The 26194-nt window shown below is 41.8% G+C and overlaps 1 pseudogene; it reads right to left on the bottom strand.

Moving 5' to 3' along the window:
* Positions 1 to 286: 286 nt before the first annotated feature.
* On the bottom strand, positions 287 to 26194 carry LOC129560769 (small ribosomal subunit protein uS2 pseudogene; annotated as a pseudogene).

Genomic DNA, 26194 nt, shown 5'->3' with positions numbered 1-26194 from the left:
CATGGACAGAGGAGCATTGTAGGCTATAGTCCATGGAGTCGCAAAGAGTCAGACACAATGAGCGACTTCACTTTACTTTACTTCAATGTGAGTATAGTAGGCATCCTAAAGTAATTTACTGTGAAACCTTAGAGCAGCTTTTTCTATATTCTGTTTGTAAATATTTTCTCCAGAATGTCTTTTGCCCTCTGATTTTGTAGTGTTTTGCACAAAATTCTTAATTGATATGTGGCTATATTTTTCTTATTCTTTCTTTCTTTTTTTTTAGAAGAAGCTTTATTTTCTGTCAAGCTATTTCCATTTTGAGTTTGTGGAAGAACAACTTAAGACTATGCGTGGTTGTTCCTACCCATTCAGCGATCCGAGCAGTGGGAGCTGCAGACCCGTCTTCATTGATAGATTTGAGTGGGGAACAGCTGAACAGACGCAGAAAGCACCTGCACACCTTCAGACCAGGCCATCACCTTAGCTTAGGAAGCAGTGAACTTTGGAGCTAGAGCAGTCCAGACACATGGGAATTCCTCCCCGGTCACAGCCTTCTCAGCTGCCTCCTGCTTTTCTTTTTGTCAGTCTCTTCAGGATTTTTGTAGAAGCAGAGATCAGATGTGACCTTCAATGGGTGTTCACAGGAGACGGTGCCACGCACGTGCAGAACTTCCACTACATCAGACCTACTGAGTGAGCTCCCTTGTTGCACAGAATGGTGATGTCCACACAGTACAGGGGAGAGTCTGTGTTACACAGAGCAATGGTAAATGAGTTAATGGAAGAGGCTTCTGTAAGAGGCCAGTGGTCAGCCCTGGGATCAGTAACCATCAGAAGTCTTGGCCCCCGGAAGGCTGCCTGGATCTGATTAGTGAAGTTTCCATAAGTAAAGCGGCCAGCAATAGGACTGGCTCCAGTGGCAGCAGTGGACTCCAGCACCGCTGACTGGCCGGTATTCCTGGAGAATGTGACACGGACATCAGTTGGGTTTTCAGTGGCACCAATGACACGCTGCCAACAGAAGCTCCTCCCAGCTTCTCTTCATACTTATGATGTACATGCCATGAGCTTTCCTTTGGCAGATGTACCATTCCATCTGGAAGTCAAGCTTGGGGCCACCTAAGTGGGTTCCTGTGGCAAGGAATTTGAGGACATCCTCTTTCAAGGACTCTGGACATTGTGAAAGTTTCCCTTTAATTTATGGTGGGAATCCAGAACAATGCTGTATGAGCTCCTGTCTTGGTGGTGCGGAAAGCACATATATATTTTTCAATAATTATATTTATAACTGTTAGATTTTGGCTTCAGGGAAGTAATGGCACCCCACTCCAGTACTCTTGCCTGGAAAATCCCATGGACGGAGGAGCCTGGTGGGCTGCAGTCCATGGGATCTTGAAGAGTCAGACACGACTGAGCGACTTCACTTTCACTTTTCACTTTTATGCATTGGAGGAGGAAATGGCAACCCACTCCAGTATTCTTGCCTGGAGAATTCCAGGGACAGGGGAGCCTGATGGGCTGCCATCTATGGGGTCGCACAGAGTCGGACACGACTGAAGCGACTTAGCTTCAGCAGACTTTGTCTTAGAAAGGTCTTCCCATTACAAAGTTATAATATGTTTTCATGCATAGTTTTAATTCAAATATAATTTTTAGAAATTTAAAAATTAGCTGCTTTGAATAAATCTGGAAATTACTTTTGTGAATGATGTGCTATAGTAATTTAAGTCTGGCTTCAGCAGGTAACCAGTTATCCTTTCTCCACTGGCTTAAAATTAAAAGTAGTAGTTGTTCTTTGTCTTACTGAGATGATGATAATTATAAATAATATCTTTTGATTGCTGATGAGGATGCTGCAGTTGTGTCCGACCCTTTGTGACTCCATGGACTGTAGCCCAACAGGCTCCTCTGTCCCTGGGATTCTTGAGGCAAGAATACTGGAGTGAGTTACCATTCCCTTCTCCAGGGAATCTTCCTGACCTGGGGATCGGACCCTCATCTCTGGTGTCTCCTGAATTGTAGGTGGATTCTTTACCCACTCAGCCACCTGGGAAGCCAGCCCAACTTTTCAAGTATTTATGTTATTTAAAAATTTAATCCTAAAAATAGGTAGGTACTATTTTTATCTCCACTTTATACATTAGGTTATCAGAGTTCAGTGACAGTAAATAATTTTCCCAAAGTGACAATTTAGTGTCAGACTCAGACTTGAACCAAGCCATGCTAGCTCCAGAGCACATGCTCTTAATTATCATATGGTTCCAATAATAATGGCATCTTTTCTTCATTACCCACTCTTTTCATTGATCTATTCCTATGCTGACATATGCTACCTTAATTTTAAAAATTTCGTAGACCACATTGACATCTGATAGGGAATGTCCCCTTTTATGCATTTAAATCTTTTCTGTTTCCTTATGTCTGTTTTTTCTCTCATGGGAACTTTAGTTTATCAAGCTTTCTGAAAATCCTGCAGTGATTATCTAACTTTATACATCTGCTGCTGCTAAGTCACTTCAGTCGTGTCCGACTCTGTGTGACCCCATAGACAGAAGTCCACCAGGGTCCCCCGTCCCTGGGATTCTCCAGGCAAGAACACTGGAGTGGGTTGCCATTTCCTTCTCCAATGTGTGAAAGTGAAGTCGCTCAGTTGTGTCCGACCCTTAGCGACCCCACGGACTGCAGCCTACCAGGCTCCCCCGTCCATGGGATTTTCTAGGCAAGAGTACTGGAGGGGCTTGCCATTGCCTTTATACTTTATACATCTACTTTGGAAAATTCATATCTTTGTAATATTAGAGTATTTTTGCCTGGGAACGTAATCTACCCATTCATTTGAATTATTTTAAATGTTCTTTAACAATGTTTCTTTTGTGTTGTGGTTATAATCTTGCACTTATGTTTTGGCCTTATTTTCAGGTATTCCAAAATATTTGTTTCAATTGTAAGCAGTATATCTCTCAACTGTATTTTCAATTATTTGTTGCTATGTATGAAAACTATAATTAGTTGATTTTTGTCTCTGCCATGGAGCTGAATGATATTGTAAATATTCATTGTTTTTCATTCTCTATTTTTCTTTTTTTATAGAAATGAAGACTATGAAAGCCTTTTGAATTTCTTTTAGAAATGAAGAACATAAAATTGTTACACAAGTGAAAAAACATTCCCTGAAACTATCCATTACAGTCACTACATTTTATGGATTTTGAGCTAGGCTATGTGTGCAAACCAAGTTTCTTCACTTCAATGATTCATCCCTGGCTGGTATTTTTTTTTTTTTTTCGCTTTTTCTTTCACATAAAAAAGTCTAAGAAAAAAAATGATATGCCTATTTACATTACTATGAAAATTTCAAATCTTGCTTAAGCCACTACAGAGTGCCTGACAAAGTGAAAATAGCATCGAGCAGTGCCTTCTTTCACTGTGTTTTATCAACTTCAGCACTTTTAAATGGCAAAAATGTCATACTATGAATGTCACCGAGGAGCTGAGACAACCTAAAGAGTGTTTTGTTTAAAGAACACACACACATTAGCATATACCTCTGAAATGTGAAAAAAGGTTAGCAGAACAACAAACTAGTGTCAGCCACTCTATATGAAATTCCCCATTTTGACCAAAATCATCTTGTCAAGAATGGACAGAACTAGCATAAAAGCAGATTTTAGAAGTTTAGAAAAACAAGCTACCTTTACAGAATGTTTCAAACTTGATAGTATTTCCACACATTGTTTCTTTTAATCTTTATCACAAATTGAAGAAAGTAGGGAAAACCACTAGACCATTCAGATATGACCTCAATCAAATCCCTTATGATTATACAGTGGAAGTGAGAAATAGATTTAAGGGACTAGATCTGATTGATAGAGTGCCTGATGAACTTTGGACGGAGGTTCATGACATTGTACAGGAGACAGGGACCAAGACCATCCCGAAGGAAAAGAAATGCAGAAGAGCGAAATGGCTCTCTGAGGAGGCCTTACAAATAGCTGTGAAAAGAAGAGAGGCGAAAAGCAAAGGAGAAAAGGAAAGATATAAGCATCTGAATGCAGAGTTCCAAAGAATAGCAAGGAGAGATAAGAAAGCCTTCCTCAGTGATCAATGCAAAGAAATAGAGGAAAACTACAGAATAGGAAAAACAATAGATCTCTTCAAGAAAATTAGAGATTCCAAGGGAGCATTTCATGCAAAGATGGGCTCAATAAAGGACAATGGTGTGGACCTAACAGAAGCAGAAGATATTAAGAAGAGGTGGCAGGAATACACAGAAGAACTGTACAAAAAAGATCTTCACGAGCAAGATAGTCACGATAATGTGATCACTGACCTAGAGCCAGACATCTTGGAATGTGAAGTCAAGTGAGCCTTAGAAAGCATCACTACTAACAAAGCTAGTGGAGGTGATGGAATTCCAGTTGAGCTATTTCAAGTCTTGAAAGATGATGCTGTGAAAGTGCTGCACTCAATATGCCAGCAGATTTGGAAAACTCAGCAGTGGCCACAGTACTGGAAAAGGTCAGTCTTCATTCCAATCCCAAAGAAAGGCAATGCCAAAGAATGCTCAAACTACCGCACAATTGCACTCATCTCACACGTGAGTGAAGTCATGCTCAAAATTCTCCAAGCCAGGCTTCAGCAGTATGTAAACCGTGAACTCCCAGATGTTCAAGCAGGTTTTAGAAAAGGCAGAGGCACCAGAGATCAAATTGCCAACATCCGCTGGATCATGGAGAAAGCAAGAGAGTTTCAGAAAAACATCTATTTCTGCTTCATTGACTATGCCAAAGCCTTTGACTGTGTCGATCACAATAAACTGTGGAACATTCTGAAAGAGATGGGAATACCAGACCACCTGACCTGCCTCTTGAGAAACCTGTATGCAGGTCAGGAAGCAACAGTTAGAACTGGACATGGAACAACAGACTGGTTCCAAATAGGAAAAGGTGTATGTCAAGGTTGTATATTGTCACCTTGCTTATTTAACTTATATGCGGAATACATCATGAGGAATGCTGGGCTGGAAGAAGCACAAGCTGGAATCAAGATTGCTGGGAGAAATATCAATAACCTCAGATATGCAGATGACACTACCCTTATGGCAGAAAGTGAAGAGGAACTCAAAAGCCTCTTGATGAAAGTGAAAGAGGAGAGTGAAAAGGTTGGCTTGAAGCTCAACATTCAGAAAACAAAGATCATGGCATCTGGTCCCATCACTTCATGGGAAATAGATGGAAAAACAGTGGAAAAAGTGTCAGACTTTATTTTTGGGGGCTCCAAAATCACTGCAGATGCTGATTGCAGCCATGAAATTAAAAGACGCTTGCTCCTTGGAAGGAAAGTTATGACCAACCTTGATAGTATATTAAAAAGCAGAGACATTACTTTGCCAACCAAGGTCCGTCTAGTCAAGGCAATGGTTTTTCCTGTGGTCATGTATGGATGTGAGAGTTGGACTGTGAAGAAAGCTGATCGCTGAAGAATCAATGCTTTTGAACTGTGGTGTTGGAGAAGACTCTTGAGAGTCCCTTATACTGCAAGGAGATCCAACCAGTCCATTCTAAAGGAGATCAATCCTGGGTGTTCATTGGAAGGACTGATGCTAAAGCTGAAACTGCAATACTTTGGCCACCTCATGTGACGAGTTGACTCACTGGAAAAGACTCTGATGCTGGGAAAGGTTGGGGTTGGGAGGAGAAGGGGATGACCGAGAATGAGATGGCTGGATGGCATCACCGACTCTGTGGACATGAGTTTGAGTGAACTCCGGGAGTTGGTGATGGACAGGGAGGCCTGGCGTGCTGTAATTCATGGGGTCGCGGAGAGTTGGACACGACTGAGCGACTGAACTGAACTGAACTGAACTGATAGTGCTTTAAATCAGAAATATTAAAAAGGAAATTAAAGTAACATGCACTGCCTGATAAAAGGAAAATCACGCATCATGATTGACAGCAATTGTACAAAATATGTGGAAATAGTACAGTTGCCCGATGTAAAGTCTCCAAACGAAAATTAGGGGACAAGCATTTGACTAATTCTTTCAACATTTAATATATTCCTATTTGGGATGCAATACACACACACACACACATTCAAAAAAGGAAGTTCGGGACTTTCGGGAAGACTCTCCTGCCCTTCCACACTCTTTTGCCAAAAGCATTTTGCAGTAATATGAGATTTTTTATAGTATTAATAATTTGTATATTTTCTAATTTTTTTTACAATATTTAGTGTTTTTAAAGTTTAAAGGAAACTAAATAAGATGAAGTTCTGCTCTCATGTTTATGTTCTATAGTATAACTAATGGATACCTTTGAGAAAATATAAACCTAAGCAAAAATCCGAGTGCTGATTTTAGGTAGGTGTTAAGGAAACTTACCAGAGGGTAATTTAGTTAGGGAAAGTCTCGTGGAAGGATAAAATTCAAGCTGGCCTTAAAAAAATTACAGGTTTGACCCATTTATTGAATCCCCCTGGGTGACAGTGATCTATTTCTGCCTTAATTCTGTGTCATTCTTTTCTTTTTATCTCACTGAACTTTCACTGAACTTTTAGCATATAAAGAACAGGGGCCATGTCTTGTTCAGTTACCTTTCCACTCTTTCTGTACCTATTCGCTATTCTTTGGTCACAAATGATTATTTAACCATAAATTATGCATATTGGAATTATATTGCTTTATTGTCACAAACGCATGTAATATTCTTTTTTTTTAAGTAATTTATTTTTTATTGGAGGCAAATTATTTTACAATATTATATTGGTTGGTTTTGCATACATTGACATGAATTCGCCCCAGTTTACATAAGTTCCCCCTCCTGAACCCCCCTCCCACCTCCCTCCTCCCTTTATCCTCCCTCTGGGTCATCCTTGCACTCCAGCCCCGAGCATCCTATAACATGCATTGACCCTGAACTGGTGATTTGTTTCACATATGACAACATACGTGTTTCAATGCCATTCTCCCAAATCATCCCACCCTCACCCTCTCCCACAGAGTCCCAAAGACTGTTCTATACATCTGTGTCTCTTTTGCTGTCTCTTATACAGGGTTATCATTTGCATCTTTCTAAATTCCATATATATGCGTTAGTATACTGTAAATATTTTTCTCATATAGATTGTTTGGGATATGTGGGGGCATATCTTACTTATTTCATATCCTTCCCAGTTTTTAAGACAGGGTTTTGCAAATTATAAGCACTTCATAAATATTCTCAATTGAATGAGGGTATTGCAAAAGAGAAGAGGGATTTAAGCAAAGGAAATGAAAGCTATAGCCTAAGGCAAGGAAAGGCTTCCTCAGTGGCTCAGTGGGTAAAGAATCTGCCTGCAATGAAGGAGACCCAGGAGACCTGTGTTGGATCCCTGGGTCGGAGATCCCCTGGAGAAGGGAATGGCAATCCACTGCAGTATTCTTGCCTGGAAAATCCCATGGACACAGGAGCCTGGTGGACTACAGTCCATGGGGTCACTAAGAGTTTGAAGTGAAAGATGTAGAATCTTTCTGTTAACGAGTACTTGGGTATCTTCAGTAGTTTTCCAGTACCAGTTACTAATAACTCCAACTTTCTGCTTAGTTAGTCAAAATTCTTCACTCCTTTCTTTCTCCTACACACATCCTTAAGCATTCGGGTTGTCTTATCAGCTGTGAATACAAAATAATTTCCAAATAGATTCATTTCTCACTACTTTCCCTGACACTGCCACAGTCCAAGGGCTTCCCTGGTGGCTCAGATGGTAAAGAATCCACCTGCAATGCAGGAGACCCGGGTTCCATCCCTGGGTTGGGAGATGCCCTGGAGAAGGGAATGGTAACCCACTCCAGTATTCTTGCCTGGAGAATCCTATGGACAGAGGAGCCTGGCAGGCTACAGCCCATAGCATCGCAGAGAGGCAGACACAACTGAGAGACTAACACACGGCCCAAAGGAAAATGACCACTTCCCCGAGAGGATCACCCCGCGTCTACCCTTCCTCTCTCTCCTATGTAGTAATGTCCACATGGTGGCCAGAGTGATAGTTTCAAGTCAGAACATGTTGCTCTTCTGCTCAACCCTTAAAGCAGCTTGCCAGCTCTCCCAGGGCAAAGCCATTGGTTCGCATATGGTTCACGGGGGCTCCCTTGCCGTCTCAACCTTGCTCTAGCCTTACACCCTGGTCTTGCTTTTTCCTCAAATGCTACATGCACACTCAGGACTCAGGGTTTTTGAAGCATTATTTCCCTTCTGCTAAGTACTCTCCTCCCTAAGATTGCCATTTGCCTCACGCACCTCCACACCTCCTCTCGTCTTTTTTCAAACGTCACCTTCTTTGACTGTCCCAATATTCTGATTTCTTTATACAAGCTTGTGCCTCAGTCAGCAATTTCTACCCTCCTTATCATACTTTTTTGCGCCTTCTTAGCACTTATCTCCACTTAACATACTCTACATTAATTGAATTTTTCTTGTCTGCTTCCCCACTCTAGAATCTCCAAGATGGTAGAACTTTCATTTTTTTCACTTCTGTAGCTCAGGACAAAAGACCTTCATAAGCACTCAAAAATGTTTTCACTTGTTTGAATAGATAAAACAAAAAATAAACATGTAAGTAAATAAGTATCCATGAAGATTTCAGATGTCAAAACAAAGAGTTTTGCTTTGATCGAAAAAGCAACAGAGACACATTAAGGATACTTGCAGAAGAAAGTAGAGAGAGGTTGCCCATGGTCAGAAAGGATAAATCCAAGGAAGACAAAGAAAGTAAAACACGGATTTGTCTAATCCAATCTGAGATCATTGGAATCCGGTTTAGGAAAATAGTTGAGCTGTTGTTCAGTCACCCAGTCGTGTCCGACTCTTTGTGACCCCATGGACTGCAGCACCCCAGGCCTCCCTGTCCGTCAGCATCTCTGAAGTTGGCTCAAGTTCATGTCCATTTCATCGGTGATGCCATCCAACCATCTCATCCTCTGATGCCCTCTTCTCTTTCTGCCTTCAATCTTTCCCAGCATCAGGCACTTTTCAAATGAGTTGGCTGTTTGCATCGGGAAAACCAGTTACAGTGATGGAGGAAAAGTAATGAATTCCCAAGGGACAAATGTGAATTGGCTGAATTAACTACCGTGGGTGGAGAGAAGTGGCATTTCACAGATATTTCGAATAATACTGTGATCTTAGAGAGCTGGAAACCGGTGGGCCACTTTTGACAAGAAAGAAGGTGGGAAGTTTTGGCAGAGATGACACTGGTATTATGGGGGAAGAGTAATGCTTTATTGAGATTTTTTTTAAAAAATCATTCTGCTCCCATAATGCACTTTGTTGCAATGATGTAGAGGATGAATGAAAATGAACTTTTTTATAGTCATAAAAGACTATAAATCATGTTTTTATGTTTTATACTGCTCCCCCACACATCAGACAGCTGTATTTGACCTGCATACTCATCAGAAGAGGAGTGATTCTCTACTGCTCCAGGTTAATTTAGAGTGTGTTCCTGCTGGATCTAAAACAGCCATGAAACAATAGAGGGGTCACCAGATTCTCTATGGTCCTATCCCCTAGCAGTGTGCCCATTTTAGGATTCTGCTTTCGTAGGCAGCACATGGCATAACAGAACTCAAGATCCTGCATGTTTCTACTGAGACAGAGAGAGCCAGAGAAAAAGGGAGAGGGAGAAAGAGAGGTCAAGATCTCCAGTGGTTTACTGCCTTGAGATTCTGCACTGGAACTGTACTACCTTCTACTGTTTCCTTTAGTCTTGAGTTTCTGAGAATAGAAGTACTGGGAAATATATGTTTATCCCATTAGTTTTAAAGAGTAGAATCAAGACCAGAATAAAGTTATGCCACTTACTTACCATCCAAAAAATAATGAACTGCCCGGCAGGAGAATGTTTAGGAACGCTGAGCCATCCAGATTTTTAGAACTGAAGGGATGGTTTTAAGAAGTAACAACCATTTATAAAGTGCTTAGGATTTCTGAGGAGGCACTTCCTTTCAAGGTGCAACTTACTTCTAATGAGTCACAAGCTTGAAACTGTTTCCCCTTATTTTATCTTTTGCTGTCTTTGTGCTTTTTCCTCTTTTGGTATTATCAAATACAAAGGGAGTTAGACTTGAAGGGATTATGGGGTAAAGACTTAAATTGCTTGGCTATATTTTTGAATGAACAGAATGAGTGAGTCCCTGGATTAGTTAGAATTCTTTTGGTTAAAGTGACGATAACCCAAGTCAAATTAACTGGGGTGCAAAAGAGTATTTATTGGAGGGACATCCTGTTGCCAAATGTGAGAAAACAACTGGACTCATCAACCCTTGGGACGTGAGCACTGCAGGACTCTCTCAGCCTCTTGTCTCCGTGTCTCTGGTTTTCAATGTCAGTTTTTCCTACTCCAGGCCAGTTCCCACCCTGCTTCCCTGGTACCTGCATCCCACATTGTGATCCTCCCACTTCAGGGAGGCCCTGGCTGGCTTTCCCAATTCTATTTTGAAAAAAGTCCAGAGAAGGATTCAGAGTCACTGCTTTTAGGTCACAGGCTCATCCTTGGTATATTCTGCCAAGGCCAAGAGACCATGTCGTGGGGTCCTACATGAGCAAGGAGTCTTCTGCTCATTTCATAGATGAGGAAACTGAGGCACAAGGAGGTTAACTGACTTTTCCCAGATCATTCAACTAATAGCAATACTATTTGATCAGTATCTATACACATCATTAATAAATATTAATTCAAATTGGACCTGCAATCATTAAAAAGTCATCTGGAATAAACCTGAAACAGAAGGCAGTAAAAACAGGATGGTAGATGGTATTCAAATTGTGGTGCTGGAGAAGACTCTTGAGAGTCCCTTGGACAGCAAGGAGATCAAGCCAGTCAATCCTAAAGGACATCAACCCTGAGTATTCATTGGAAAGACTGATGCTGAAGCTGAAGTTCCAATCCTTTGGCCACCTGATGCGAAGAGCCCACTCACTGGAAAAGACCCTGATGCTGGGAAAGATTGAAGGCAGAAGAGGGCAAAAGAGGATAAGATGATTGGATGGCCTCACCAATTCAGTGGAAATGAACTTGGGCAAACTTTGGAAGATGGTGAGGGACAGGGAGGCCTGGAATGCTGCAGTCCGCGGGGGGCGGGGGGCGGGGCGGGGCGGGGAGGGGGCTCACAAGAAGATAGTCAATAGGTTATATGGCACCATCTAGTGGTCATCTAGAGAATTTAATTTTATTCACATTTCACTATGATATTAATAACTGAGGAAGTTTTGTCTATTTTTAATAAGGTATCATAAGCCAAAAACATAGATTTACATTAAGAAATCTGAGTATTTTATGGGCCCAGTCATAAAACAGTGCACATCTAAAGAGTCATTTCAACTAATATTTACTAGACCAGTTTCTTAGTGCTGATGCTGACAATAACTTTGAATTGAAAAAAAAAAAAAAAAAAACCTGGAATAAATCCTCTTGTGGAAAATAGCCATTTATTCTCAAATGCAATATAAAAAGAGTCAGACTTCAAGGTTTGCAGGAGACAGTCTTGTTTCTGGAAAACAAATAGTTGCTACTATGAATTAAGTAAAAGGTATATACAAGTCTTAGGGGCCTTTCTTGAGATGAACTTGCTTATCCCGAAAGGACGGAATAGGTGTTGGTCTACAGTTTGCTGCGAAGATAGGAAAGAGGGAGCCGCACGCAGGGGACAGAGCTGGTTGGACAGCTTGGTCCTGAATGTTAAATTCTCCAGATGACCACGAGATGGCGCTTTATAACCTATTGAATATCGTCTTGTTCAGCGGCCACATCGTGTCCACTCTTTGTGACCACTCTGGTGCCACCAACTATTTTGATACAATCAGTCATGCTGCTGTCTTTTATAAACGTGAAACTTACAACAGGATGATTCTAACATTTATTATTTCTACATACTACAGTAAAATTTCTAGGAAAGGGAAAACTTACACAAAAATACTGACCTCTTGACTATTTTAAGATTATATTTAATTCAGCATTGTTTGATAATTTTTTAAATATAGACTTAAACTTCTATTACAGAAATGATATTTCATGGTGCAGGTAATCAATAAATTTGTCCCTGGAGCACTAGGTGTGTAAGAAGAAATTTTACATATCTTTAGAGAATTCACCATACCATGCTCTATTACACGGGAATCAGGCTAATATTTATGACCCCCCAGTTACTTGATGAGGTCATTCAAATCTTGATATGAAGATGTGACACACATCTGGGGCTCCATTCCTCCCCTGCAGAAAGGGCTATTTCTATTCTTGATGCAATGTGTGATTTGGGACAAGTCAATGTCACTGGACTGGACCTCAGTTTTTTTGCCCAATAAAATGAGTGTTTTGGATTATATGATTTTTTCATGTTTCTTCCTGTTCTAAAGTTTAAAACTCACCCATCTCAAGTATTTATATTTATACCTCACTATTTATATATTGCTATCCTGATCCACTGGGTCCTGGGAGGGGAAATAAGGCAGATATCCTACCTGTCAACTCAAGATTGCTAGAAAACTAAATCCTAGCCCAAAAATGTTTTATTTTTCTCTTCTGTAGACCTTGTAATTTATAGCCCCCTGGTGGTTAAACATTAGACACCCATCTTTCCTTTCAGAAGATTTTAGTGTGTATGTGTTCACTGCACAAGGGGAAAAGAAAAGAAATCCTGAGAAAATAGCTCACCTGAATATGATATTTTCTTCCCTTCAGGCAACTAGATTTCATGATATATGGAAATATTCTGAAGGAGGAAGCAGACAGAACAGGCTCCATTTTTAAAGCGGGACTTCATCTTGGGCCAGACTGTGGACTTTGAGCTATATGCCCAGTATCTACGAAAATGACATACCAACTGGAAAACCAGACCCCCTCCCAGAAGGAAGAGACCCAGGGCTCATACCTAGACTCTCCATCACCTAAAAGAATATCCTAATTACCTGTGTAACCAAATAGAATCATAAATTCTATTATGCTTCTTGGGGTATGACCACAGGCCTATTGATAATTGTCCACTGTTAACTACCGATGCTTTTGAACTGTGGTGTTGGAGAAGACTCTTGAGAGTCCCTTGGACTGCAAGGAGATCCAACCAGTCCATTCTAAAGGAGATCAATCCTGGGTGTTCATTGGAAGGACTGATGCTAAAGCTGAAACTCCAATACTTTGGCCACCTCATACAATGAGTTGACTCACTGGAAAAGACTCTGATGCTGTGAAAGGTTGGGGGCGGGAGGAGAAGGGGACGACAGAGAATGAGATGGCTGGATGGCATCACCGACTCTGTGGACATGAGTTTGAGTGAACTCCGGGAGTTGGTGATGGACAGGGAGGTCTGGCGTGCTGTGATTCATGGGGTCGCGAGAGTCGGACACAACTGAGCAACTGAACTGAACTGAACTACCTAGGCTTAAGGCATATGAATCACGGGTTAACTTAGATTGTATCTTTCTTTTCCTTTTTTCAGACTAGTTTCAGGAAATGTGGGGAGGTGAGTTTGGACACCTACACTTAGGGTATATAGTTCAGTTGCTCAGTCGTGTCCGACTCTCTGCGACCCCATGAATCACAGCACACCAGGCCTCCCTGTCCATCACCAACTCCCGGAGTTCACTCAAACTCATGTCCATCATGTCGGTGATGCCATCCAGCCATCTCATTCTCTGTCGCTCCCCACCCAATCCCTCCCAGCATCAGAGTCTTTTCCAGTGAGTCAGCTCTTGCATGAGGTGGCCAAAGTATTGGAGTTTCACCTTTAGCATCAGTCCTTCCAATGAACACCCAGGATTGATCTGCTTTAGAATGGACTGGTTGGATCTCCTTTCAGTCCAAGGGACTCTCAAGAGTCTTCTCCAGCACCACAGTTCAAAAGCATCAATTCTTCGGCGATCAGCCTTCTTCACAGTCCAACTCTCACATCCATACATGACCACGGGAAAAACCATAGCCTTGACTAGACGGACCTTGGTTGGCAAAGTAATGTCTCTGCTTTTTAATATGCTGTCAAGGTTGGTCATAACTTTCCTTCCAAGGAGTAAGTGTCTTTTAATTTCATGGCTGCAATCAGCATCCGAAGTGATTTTGGAGCCCCAAAAAATAAAGTCTGACACTGTTTCCACTGTTTCCCCATCTATTTCCCATGAAGTGATGGGACCAGATGCCATGATCTTTGTTTTCTGAATGTTGAGCTTCAAGCCAACCTTTTCACTCTCCTCTTTCACTTTCATCAAAAGGGTTTTGAGTTCCTCTTCACTTTCTGCCATAAGGGTAGTGTCATCTGCATATCTGAGGTTATTGATATTTCTCCCAGCAGTCTTGATTCCAGCTTGTGCTTCTTCCAGCCCAGCGTTCCTCATGATGTACTCTGCATAGAAGTTAAATAAGCAGGGTGACAATATACAGCCTTGACGTACTCCTTTTCCTATTTGAATCCAGTCTGTTGTTCCATGTACAGTTCTGACTGTCGCTTCCTGACCTGCATACAGGTTTCTCAAGAAGCAGGTCAGGTGGTCTGGTATTCCCATCTCTTTCAGAATTTTCCACAGTTTATTGTGATCCACACAGTCAAAGGCTTTGGCATAGTCAATGAAGCAGAAATAGATGTTTTTCTGGAACTCTCTTGCTTTCTCCATGATCCAGCAGATGTTGGCAATTTGATCTCTGGTGCCTCTTCCTTTTCTAAAATCTGCTGAACATCTGGGAGTTCATGGTTCACATATTGCTGAAGCCCAGCTTGGAGAATTTTGAGCATGACTTTACTAGCGTGTGAGATGAGTGCAATTGTGCGGTAGTTTGAGCATTCTTTGGCACTGCCTTTCTTTGGGATTGGAATGAAGACTGACCTTTTCCAGTCCTGTAAGCTTTGGACAAAACTTGTCGGGGTCCTTGGCTAACAGGAGACTCTGACTTGGGCCCGCCCATGTGAATAAACTGCACTCCACTGTCTACATTGTCATTCTGAGTGAGCTTGTTTCCCGAACGCCTGACTACAACAATTCTATCCTTCCCTCAGGTAAAAACAGACCTGTTACTCCAGCTTGTTCAGTCAGTTCAGCTCAGTTCATTCACTCAGTCGTGTCCGAATCTGTATGACCCCTTGGACTATAGCACACCAGGCCCCACTGTACCGCCAACTCCCGGAGTTTACCCAATCTCATGCCCATTGAGTCAGTGATGCCATCCAACCTCTGTCATCCCCTACTCCTCCAGCCTTCACTTTTTCCCAGCATCAGGGTCTTCTCAAATCAGTCAGTTCTTCGTATCAAGTGGCCGAAGTATTGGAGTTTCAGCTTCAACATCAGTCCTTCAAATGAATATTCAGGACTGATTTATTTTAGGAGTGACTGGTTGGATCTCCATGCAGTCCAAGGGACTCTCAAGAGTCTTCTCCAACACCACAGTTCAAAGGCATCAATTCTTCAGTGCTCAGCTTTCTTCATAGTCCAACTCTTATATCCATACATGACTACTGGAAAAACCATAGCTTTGACTAGACAGACGTTTGTTGGCAAAGTCATGTCTCTGCTCTTCAATATGTTGTCTAAGTTGGTCATAGCTTTTCTTCCAAGGAGCAAGCGTCTTTTAATTTCATGGCTGCAATCACCATCTGCAGTGATTTTGGAGCCCAAGAAAATATATTGTCCATCACTGTTTCCATTGTTTCCCCATCTGTTTCCATGAACGAATGGGACTGTTAGGTAGTTAGAATAGGAAACAGGAATCCAGAATGGTGGTGGCTAAAAGACAAGGAAGAGAAAAGCCCATGAAAATAGAACAAAGGAAGGTCCGAGGACCATAGGGAGGACCTCAGGTAGAACAAACAACACTCCTGGCTAGCCAAGTTTATATAGGGCAGGCCCGGGGGAAGGAAAAAACATACAAAAAGAGGAACCAAAGGGCTGGGATGTCTCTCTCTCTCCTGCACGCTGGGGCATTCTTCTCTTCACGTCTTTGGGTCGGCATGCCCTCACACCTTGAAGATGGATTTTCCTGCTATTTTCTAAATAAAATAGAGCTATAACATGGAGCTGTAATACTGATTTGTCTAAGAGCTATAACACAGTCTGTTTGAGACCTGAGAGCTATAGCATGGTCTGTCCAAGACCCGAGAGCAGTGACATGCTGAGGGCTTTAATGTCCGTCACTCCAAATCTTGGTTGTGATGAGACAGAACCGAGGAGTATACACTCGCCTGACAGGACTGGATACCATGATCTTAGTTTTCTGAATGTTGAGTTTTAAGACAACTTTTTCACTCTTCTCTTTCACTTTCAGCAAGAGGCTCTTTAGTTCTTCTTTGCTTTCTGCCATAAGGGTGGTGTCATCTGCATATCTGAGGTTATTGATATTTCTCCTGGCAACCTTGATTCCAGCTTATGTTTCATCCAGCCTGGCATTTTTCATGATGTGTTCTGCATATAAGTTAAATAAGCAGTGTGACAATACACATATAATAACAATAAAAGTATGAATCCACCTTTATGCAAAGATGAGTTGCATTGAATTCTGAGTTATTGTCGTTATCTCAAGGCAAAAGACACTGAAGCTGGAAAAAGACTTACGTTCAACAGGAAAGGGGGAGGTGGCTGCCATTCTAAAGATGAGTCTCAAAGAGTTAAACCTTCCTCCATGACTGGATGAATGTGGACTTGGGGACTGTACCCACATGTATCTCAGGCCAAGCCAAATACCTGGGAGCCACCTTTCAGGTTCTTCTTTCCATTCACTTGCCATGCACATCAGCAAACATGATATTAATATTGTTTCTTATAGAGAAGACCGCAGAGAGTCTTGAGAAAATTTCTTCCATGATGCAAGCAGGTGTGGGCAGTAGTGCTACTGGAGGAGGGAGCCAAAACTCTTTCTGGCCCCTTCTCTCCTGTTCCTTTGCTGCTGCTGCTTCTGAGTCGCTTCAGTCGTGTCCTACTCTGTGCGGCCCCGTAGACAGCGGCCCACCAGGCTCCCCCGTCCCTGGGATTCTCCAGGCAAGAACACTGGAGTGGGTTGCCATTTCCTTCTCCAGTGCATGAAAGTGAAAAGTGAAAGTGAAGTTGCTCAGTCGTGTCCCATTCTTCACGACTGTTAGGGTCGGGAGTCGACCACTCCTCAAGTTGACAGAGGACACCCACAATAATGCAAGTCACACAGCGAGGTTTATTTAAAGCTGGTTGGGGTCCAAGTATCTGCCTGATGCAGCGGGTTTCAACAGGGACCCCGAGCACTCAGAGCCAAGGGGTTATATAGCATTTTCAAATCATGATATTTTCAAAATACCTCAGTTCAGTTCAGTTCAGTTGCTCAGTCTTGTCCGACTCTTCGCGACCCCATGAATCACAGCATGCCAGGCCTCCCTGTCCATCACCAACTCCCGGAATTCACTCAAACTCATGTCCATCGAGATGGTGATGCCATCCAGCATCACCGGTGATGAGTGATGGTGAGTCTTCTCCAGCACCACAGTTCAAAAGTATCAATTCTTCGGCGCTCAGCTTTCTTCACAGTCCAACTCTCACATCCATACATGACCACGGGAAAAACCATAGCCTTGACTAGACGGACCTTGGTTGGCAAAGTAATGTCTCTGCTTTTTAATATGCTATCTAGGTTGGTCATATTGCTGAAGCCTAGCTTGGAGAATTTTGAGCATGACTTTACTAGCGTGTGAGATGACTGCAATTGTGGGGTAGTTTGAGCATTCTTTGGCATTCCCTTTCTTTGGGATTGGAATGAAGACTGACCTTTTCCAGTCCTGTGGCCATTGCTGAGTTTTCCAAATTTGCTGGCATATTGAGTCCAGCACTTTCACAGCATCATCTTTCAGGATTTGAAATAGCTCAATTGGAATTCCATCACCTTCACTAGCTTTGTTCATAGTGATGCTCTCTAAGGCCCACTTGACTTCACATTCCAAGATGTCTGGTTCCAGGTGAGTGATCACGCCATCGTGATTATCTTCGTCGTGAAGATCTTTTTTGTACAGTTCTGTGTATTCTTGTCACCTCTTCTTAATATCTTCCGCTTCTGTTAGGTCCATACCATTTCTGTCCTTTATCGAGCCCATCTTTGCATGAAATGTTCCCTTGGTATCTCTAATTTTCTTGAAAATATCTCTTGTTATTCCTATTCTGTTGTTTTCCTCTATTTCTTTGCATTGATCGCTGAGGAAGGCTTTCTTATCTCTCCTTGCTATTCTTTGGAACTCTGCATTCAGATGCTTATATCTTTCCTTTCCTCCTTTGCTTTTCACGTCTCTTCTTTTCACAGCTATTTGTAAGGCCTCCTCAGACAGCCATTTTGCTTTTTTGCATTTCTTTTCCATGGGGATGGTCTTGGTCCCTGTCTCCTGTATAATGTCACGAACCTCCGTCCAGAGTTCATCAGGCACTCTACCTATCAGAGCTAGACCCTTAAATCTATTTCTTACTTCCACTGTATAATCATAAGGGATTTGATTTAGGTCATATCTGAATGGTCTAATGGTTTTCCCTACTTTCTTCAATTTAAGTCTGAATTTGGCAATAAGGAGTTCATGATCTGAGCCACAGTCAGCTCCTGGTCTTGTTTTTGCTAACAGTATAGAGTTTCTCCATCTTTGGCTGCAAAGAATATAATCAATCTGATTTCGGTGATGACCATCTGGTGATGTCCATGTGTAGAGTCTTCTCTTGTGTTGTTGGAAGAAGGTGTTTGCTATGACCAGTGCGTTCTCTTGGCAAAACTCTATTAGCCTTTGCCCTGCTTCATTCCGTGCTCCAAGGCCAAATTTGCCTGTTACTCCAGGTGTTTCTTGACTTTCTACTTTTACATTCCAGTCCCCTATGATGAAAAGGACATCTTTTTTGGGTGTTAGTTCTAAAAGGTCTTGTAGGTCTTCATAGAACTGTTCAACTTCAGCTTCTTCAGCATTACTGGTTGGGGTATAGACTTGGATTACTGTAATATCGAATGGTTTGCCTTGGAAACAAACAGAAATCATTCTGTCGTTTTTAAGATTGCATCCAAGTACTGCATTTAGGACTCTTTTGTTGACCATGATGGCTAGTCCATTTCTTCTAAGGGATTCCTGCCCACAGTAGTAGATATAATGGTCATCTGAGTTAAATTCACCCATTCCAGTCCATTTTAGTTCACTGATTCCTAGACTGTCGACATTCACTCTTGCCATCTCCTGTTTGAGCACTTCCAATTTGCCTTGGTTCATGGCCCTAACATTCCAGGTTCCTATGCAATATTGCTCTTTACAGCATCGGACCTTGCTTCTATCACCAGTCACATCCACAGCTGGGTATTTGTTTTGCTTTGGCTCCATCCCTTCATTCTTTCTGGAGTTATTTCTCCACTGATCTCCAGTAGCATACTGGGCAACTACCGACCTAGGGAATTCCTCATTCAGTATCCTATCATTTTGCCTTTGATACTGTTCATGGGGTTCTCAAGGCAAGTATACTGAAGTGGTTTGCCAGTCCCTTCTCCAGTGGACCACATTCCGTCAGACCTCTCCACCATGACCCGTCCGTCTTGGGTGGCCCCACACGGCATGACTTAGTTTCATTGAGTTAGACAGGGCTGTGGTCCATATGATCAGATCAACTGGTTTTTTGTGATTATGATTTCAGTGTGTCTGCCCTCTAATGCCCCCTCCCAATACCTACCGTCTTATTTGGGTTTCACTTACCTTGGTCGTGGAGTATCTCTTCACAGCTGCTCCAGCCAAGTGCAGCCGCTGTACCTTACCTTGGACGAGGGCTATCTCCTCAAGGCCGCCCCTCCTGACCTTGAATGTGGAGTAGCTCCTCTCAGCCCTCCTGTGCCCGTGCAGCCACCACCTCTTGGACGTGGGACAGCTCCTCTCAACTTCCAGATGTTCAAGCAGGTTTCAGAAAAGGCAGAGGCACCAGAGATCAAATTGCCAACATCTGCTGGATCATGGAGAAAGCAAGAGAGTTCCAGAAAAACATCTATTTCTGCTTCATTGACTATGCCAAAGCCTTTGACTGTGTCGATCATAATAAACTGTGAAACATTCTGAAAGAGATGGGAATCCCAGACCACCTGACCAGCCTCTTGAGAAACCTGTATGCAGGTCACGAAGCAACAGTTAGAACTGGACATGGAACAACAGACTGGATCCAAATAGGAAAAGGAGTACGTCAAGGCTGTATATTGTCACCCTGCTTATTTAACTTATATGCAGAGTACATCATGAGGAACGCTGGGCTGGAAGAAGCACAAGCTGGAATCAAGACTGCTGGGAGAAATATCAATAACCTCAGATATGCAGAGGACACCACCCTTATGGCAGAAAGTGAAGAGGAACTCAAAAGCCTCTTGATGAAAGTGAAAGAGAAGAGTGAAAAGGTTGGCTTGAAGTTCAACATTCAGAAAACGAAGATCATGGCATCTGGTCCCATCACTTCATGGGAAATAGATGGGGAAACAGTGGAAACAGTGTCAGACTTTATTTTTTGGGGCTCCAAAATCACTTCGGATGCTGATTGCAGCCATGAAATTAAAAGACACTCCTTGGAAGGAAAGTTATGACCAGCCTAGAAAGCATATTAAAAAGCAAAGACATTACTTTGCCAACCAAGGTCTGTCTAGGCAAGGCTATGGTTTTTCCCATGGTCATGTATGGATGTGAGAGTTGGACTGAGCACCAAAGAATTGATGCTTTTGAACTGTGGTGCTGGAGAAGACTCTTGAGAGTCCCTTGGATTGCAAGGAGATCCAACCAGTCCATTCTAAAGGAGATCAATCCTGGGTGTTCACTGGAAGGACTTATGCTAAAGCTGAAACTGCAATACTTTGGCCACATCATGCAATGAGTTGACTCACTGGAAAAGAGTCTGATGCTGGGAGGGATTGGGGGTGGGAGGAGACGGGGACGGCAGAGAATGAGATGGCTGGATGGCATCACCGTCTCGATGGACATGAGTTTGAGTGAACTCTGGGAGTTGGTGATGGACAGGGAGGCCTGGCATGCTGTGGTTCATGGGGTCGCAAAGAGTCGGACACGACTGAGCAACTGAACTGAACTGCGGTTGGTCATAATTTTTCTTCCAAGGAGTAAGCGTCTTTTAATTTCATGGCTGCAGTCAGCATCTGCAGTGATTTTGGAGCCCAAAAAATTTAAGCTTGACACTGTTTACACTGTTTCCCCATCTATTTCCCATGAAGTGATGGGACCAGATGCCAGGATCTTCGTTTTCTGAGTGTTGAGCTTCAAGCCAAACTTTTCACTCTCCTCTTTCACTTTCATCAAGAGGCCTTTGAGTTCCTCTTCACTTTCTGCCATAAGGGTGGTGTCATCTGCTCTAAATACCTAACTCACAGTAGTTTTCAGCACACACATACACAGCTGTGCATATCTCTATCCTGGTGTCTTAACGAGATAAGCTTATCAGACCTGTTTACTTAATTTTCAGTGTTGCAGCCGCCCACATTCTTGGTACTTAAGATTAACTTGTCTTCCAGGTCTTATCTAGTTCTTCTTCCCTCAAGTCATGTACTCAGTAAAAATGGTTTTTCTGGCCTCTAAGATGGCCATTCTTATGCTAACCCATTCTTACATTCCCCCGTTTTCTGTTGTTCAAACGGAGCAATCTTCCTCTGTGGGTAGAGTTTGATCCAGGGATCTTTATACAGCCTTACTAAAAAACAATTTTAGGAATCTTTCCTTAAAAACAACCTTATCTAAAATGGAGTAACTTTGGTTCTACGAGCAGCAAGCAGCAAGCAAAGTACAGAAGCAAAAATGCATTATAGGAGCATTAAGGTTATAGCGTCTAATCTGAAATCACACCCATAATATCATTTTTCAGGATATCTGGGAAATAGTTATTTCCCAGGATGTCTGAACCATAGCTACTCTATTTTGACTTTTAATTGTAATTTTTTTTTTTTTTTAAGCCAAAGCAGATGTCACCATTAATGACGTCAGTGTTTTTCTAGGTATGAGAAGATGCAAGAATTGGAACTCATAAAACATTTTTCTGAAAAGATCTAACTATCTGAAGGCCTGTTCTGCCGGTTTTTTTTTTTTTTCCAGAGCACAGAGTGCCTCATTCCTGATTTCACCCTGAACTTCTTTCAGGGGGTGTTGAAGGTCAGCAGCTCGCAATGGTCATGATGTAATCTTTGTAGAGGCAGCTGGCAATTACCAACTTCCAGTCATCAGGGTCCCTTCATCGCCACATATCCGACCATGTGACACCATTTTATGGCCATTGTGTCCTGTGGTGCTGGGAAGGCTCATTCCCAGGTCTAGGGAAGCGATGGGCCACTCAGTGTGCTAAAATTGGACCAGGCCTAGCAAGTAGCAAAAGTCTCTGGACCACTGTCTTACTAGCCTCCTGGTCCAGGAAAATATTCCCTCTTGTTGCTTTTTCCCATACCCAGAGTCATATTATTACAATTATTGATCTCATATGGAACTGCATATCAGCATTATATCACAGGTTCAGTGAAACAAGTGACATAGAAAATAATATAGCCATCAGTTCAGTTCAGTTCAGTTCAGTCACTCAGTCGTGTCCGACTCTCCGCGACCCCATGAATCACAGCACGCCAGGCCTCCCTGTCTATCATCAACTCCCGGAGTACACTCAAACTCATGTCCACAGAGTCGGTGATGCCATCCAGCCATCTCATTCTCCGTCGTCCCCTTCTCCTCCTGCCCCCAACCTTTCCCAGCATCAGAGTCTTTTCCAGTGAGTCAACTCGTCGCATGAGGTGGCCAAAGTATTGCAGTTTCAGCTTTAGCATCAGTCCCTCCAATGAACATCCAGGATCATAGCTAGCAGTTATTAGTAAAGTAAGAATTATAAGTCAAGAACATTTATTAGATAAAGCCTGGTATACCCCAAATCACCTGACTTCATTTGTTAAATGACTATAGCCTGGTGTTAATCTCCTGGTTGTACATTATGGAGCATCTGACCTTTATCTGAAGATTGGTTACTGAGATAAGCCTTAGAAACAAACCTAGAGTGTCCTTTTTAATAACTTAATTAAATCTTTTAGTAGTATCACGTAACAAGGAACTGTCTTAGCAGTGAGTCTTAGTAAACACTAGACCTTAATTAACAAAACTAGAAACTTAATTTAACAATTTACAAAACTTAATTTTCCATGATTTTTCATTATGGAGGCATTAACCCTGTAGCCAGGAAGGCTTTAACCCATCAAATAAAAGATGAGGTTTGTCAGGGATCTGGGAAAAGCCAAGCAGCCATCTTGGATTTCCCATAGCCCTGACTCTGATTTCCAGCTATTGTTTTTAATTTTCCAATTTAGAAGCAGACTGTTGCCATGGTTTAAGGACATTAGGATGGCACAAGTCTAACAGAGTTTTTGTATAAGCAGAATGAGCTTTTACATGTCTACAAACCAGACAATTGGATTAATTTTTAAAACTAGCGTGGGATCAGGCCCATGACAGAAAAGCATTTGATTTATATGCAGAGGGCTAAGAAGTCAAGAAAACATTATAAATGATCATACGAATCAAGTCCAGCATCTTGGGCAAGCTATCTACCTCTGATATCGTCGTCTTCTCAACCTGGTGTAGTGTAGTTTCTTCTCAAAAAAGTCCTTCCATCCAAGTTGGAGATAGTCCCTTAAATTATGTCTTTTTCTAGTCTTGGTTGCAGGTCATGAGGCATCTGATCTTCATCCAAAGATAGATCACTGAGACAAGCTTCAGAAACAAACCTAGGGTGCTCTTCAAGAACTCAACCAAATCCTATATTAATATCACATAACAGCAAAGATGCATTCAGGAAATGAGTCTTAGTAGATACAGACTTCCATTAACAAACTGGGATTTAACACTCATTGAAACATTCTTTTTTCCCTAAAATTATTCTCATTTTTATCAAATATTACCAAATTAAGACTTGTTTACAAAATAGATCTGTTCTCAACAAACTTGACCTAATTACATTTATATAACCATAGACTTTTCTTTTTTTTTGCTTTGCTTTGCTGAAACTTATAGAGTCTCAAACTTAACTTTAAAATAAAACCTTTCAGGGCTAGGAGTCATCCCAAAGGCTTATCACAGATTTCGCCTAACAGATCTAAGTGAAATCCTCCCTTTCTTAAGGTCTCCAAAACTGAGATTTTTGTACCTGTTGGTGAGATAACCTTTCTACTTTATCTGATGAAGTTACTGGAAGCCTAAGAGTTTCCAGTCTCTGAAGGGGTCAGATAAAAATGTTAAATGCTTCAATTTGTTTATTAAATACCATTTTACCAAATTACTGTTAAATCATAATTAGTTTTAGGGGAAGGTTTCCTAAGATCTGGAAAACACAGATTCAAACCAGTAATTTTTCAGAAACCATAAAAGTTATAAGCATATTTGCCAGTTCATTCGGCCCTTTTGTTAACCTTTGTACAGTCATCAGGTTTCCCACTAGAATCTTTTAATTTCTTACCCAGTTCAGAAACTTGTATTTATCCAAAAGTCCTTTTTATAAATCTTCTGGAAGAGGAAGCATTTTCACAAGAAACTTGGTTAGTGTTGTGACAACACTTTAAGATAGTAATCAGAATTATGGCAACATTTTACCTGAATATATCAGAATTTATACATAAATTGTTTCTAGGATATCTGTATTAGTAACATTTACCATACAATATCAGTTCAGTTCAGTTCAGTTCAGTCGCTCAGTCGTGTCCGACTCTCCGCGACCCCATGAATCACAGCACGCCAGGCCTCCCTGTCCATCACCAACTCCCGGAGTTCACTCAAACTCATGTCCACAGAGTCGGTGATGCCATCCAGCCATCTCATTCTCTGTCGTCCCCTTCTCCTCCCGCCCCCAACCTTTCCCAGCATCAGAGTCTTTTCCAGTGAGTCAACTCGTCGCATGAGGTGGCCAAAGTATTGGAGTTTCAGCTTTAGCATCAGTCCTTCCAATGAACACCCAGGATTGATCTCCTTTAGAATGGACTGGTTGGATCTCTTTGCAGTCCAAGGGACTCTCAAGAGTCTTCTCCAGCACCACAGTTCAAAAGCATCAATTTTTCAGCGATCAGCTTTCTTCATAGCAGGGACTTATTATTCACTTGACAATACTTCCCATGTAATTTAACATGGAAGTTGAACCCAATTAGTGTAATATCTCCCTTTGGGATGTTTCAGGGGCCCTCTGAAGTATAGTAACAATATAGGATTTCAGAGGCAAATATAGAACAGACCATTTAAGAGGCAAATAAACTTAAATCTATTGTCAAATGCAGTTTAACATCTCAAGAAAATGTTTATTTATACACAAAACTCTTTCCTTGGGGTCCATTTTCCACAAAACCTTTTTATCACTTTCTCTACCCATTTGTTCTCCCATCCTGGAACAGCCAACTGTAAGTCAGACCTACTACCTTTTTCCTTCATAAAGTGTAACTTAATTCTTCATACCTTCTTTACTGAACACACACATCTTACTTCCCTTAAGCAACCAAGAATTGACCTTTATATTAGCATTCTATAGATTGGTGAACATAAATACCAGTGATAACTTAAAAAAAATTTAGTGAAACTCTCAGGATGGCATCAAACATTATTCATTTATAGTCTCAAATCTCTTCTGGAATCTATTATTTAATTTAGAATTATTTGATTTGTAAGCACTTACCTTTTTTTTAAGCCAATTAAGTAGAGCTCATTTACAAATTAACTTCAAAAATATTACTCAGAGACAAAGACATACCAAGACATCTTTAGACAGACACAGTGTGAGTTTTTAGTCATGAATTAGATATTACAATATAAAATTTACTAGTTTATAAAAACAGTTGGACCTATTCTATAGGGGGTTGGCAGAGGGGCCCCATAAACAATAAAAGGGCATAAGGAAGGAGAATCACCCAGTCCACGCCAGTCTCTATTGCCAATTTTGCCAATGTTTCAGCCAGGAGGGAGGATTTTCTGCCAAAGTCTGCCATATCAAAATATAGGGATATTGGTCTGGGTGGCCCTGCAATCCAGGCCAGTTGATTACGTCTCGGACCTTCTTAATAATGTCCAGGGAAAAGGTCCCCTGGGGTGGCCAGCCCACGTTAAAAGTAGGCCATTCTGCCAAGCAGAGGGTACCAAACTTACCTTTTTTTTCACTTCCACACCGCCATAATTGCGAGCCATGGCGCGGATTTCAGGGAAGTGGTTCAGGAGCAGGGTCTTAGATGTTACCTGAGCCTGTCCCAT

Source organism: Moschus berezovskii, chromosome 10 (assembly GCF_049115385.1).
Source record: "Moschus berezovskii isolate FMDL1 chromosome 10, NW_MosBer_1.0, whole genome shotgun sequence".
Taxonomy (NCBI): Eukaryota; Metazoa; Chordata; class Mammalia; order Artiodactyla; family Moschidae; genus Moschus; species Moschus berezovskii.
The sequence above is the reverse complement of the archived record's forward strand: the minus strand, read 5'-3'. Positions and strand labels throughout refer to the sequence as shown.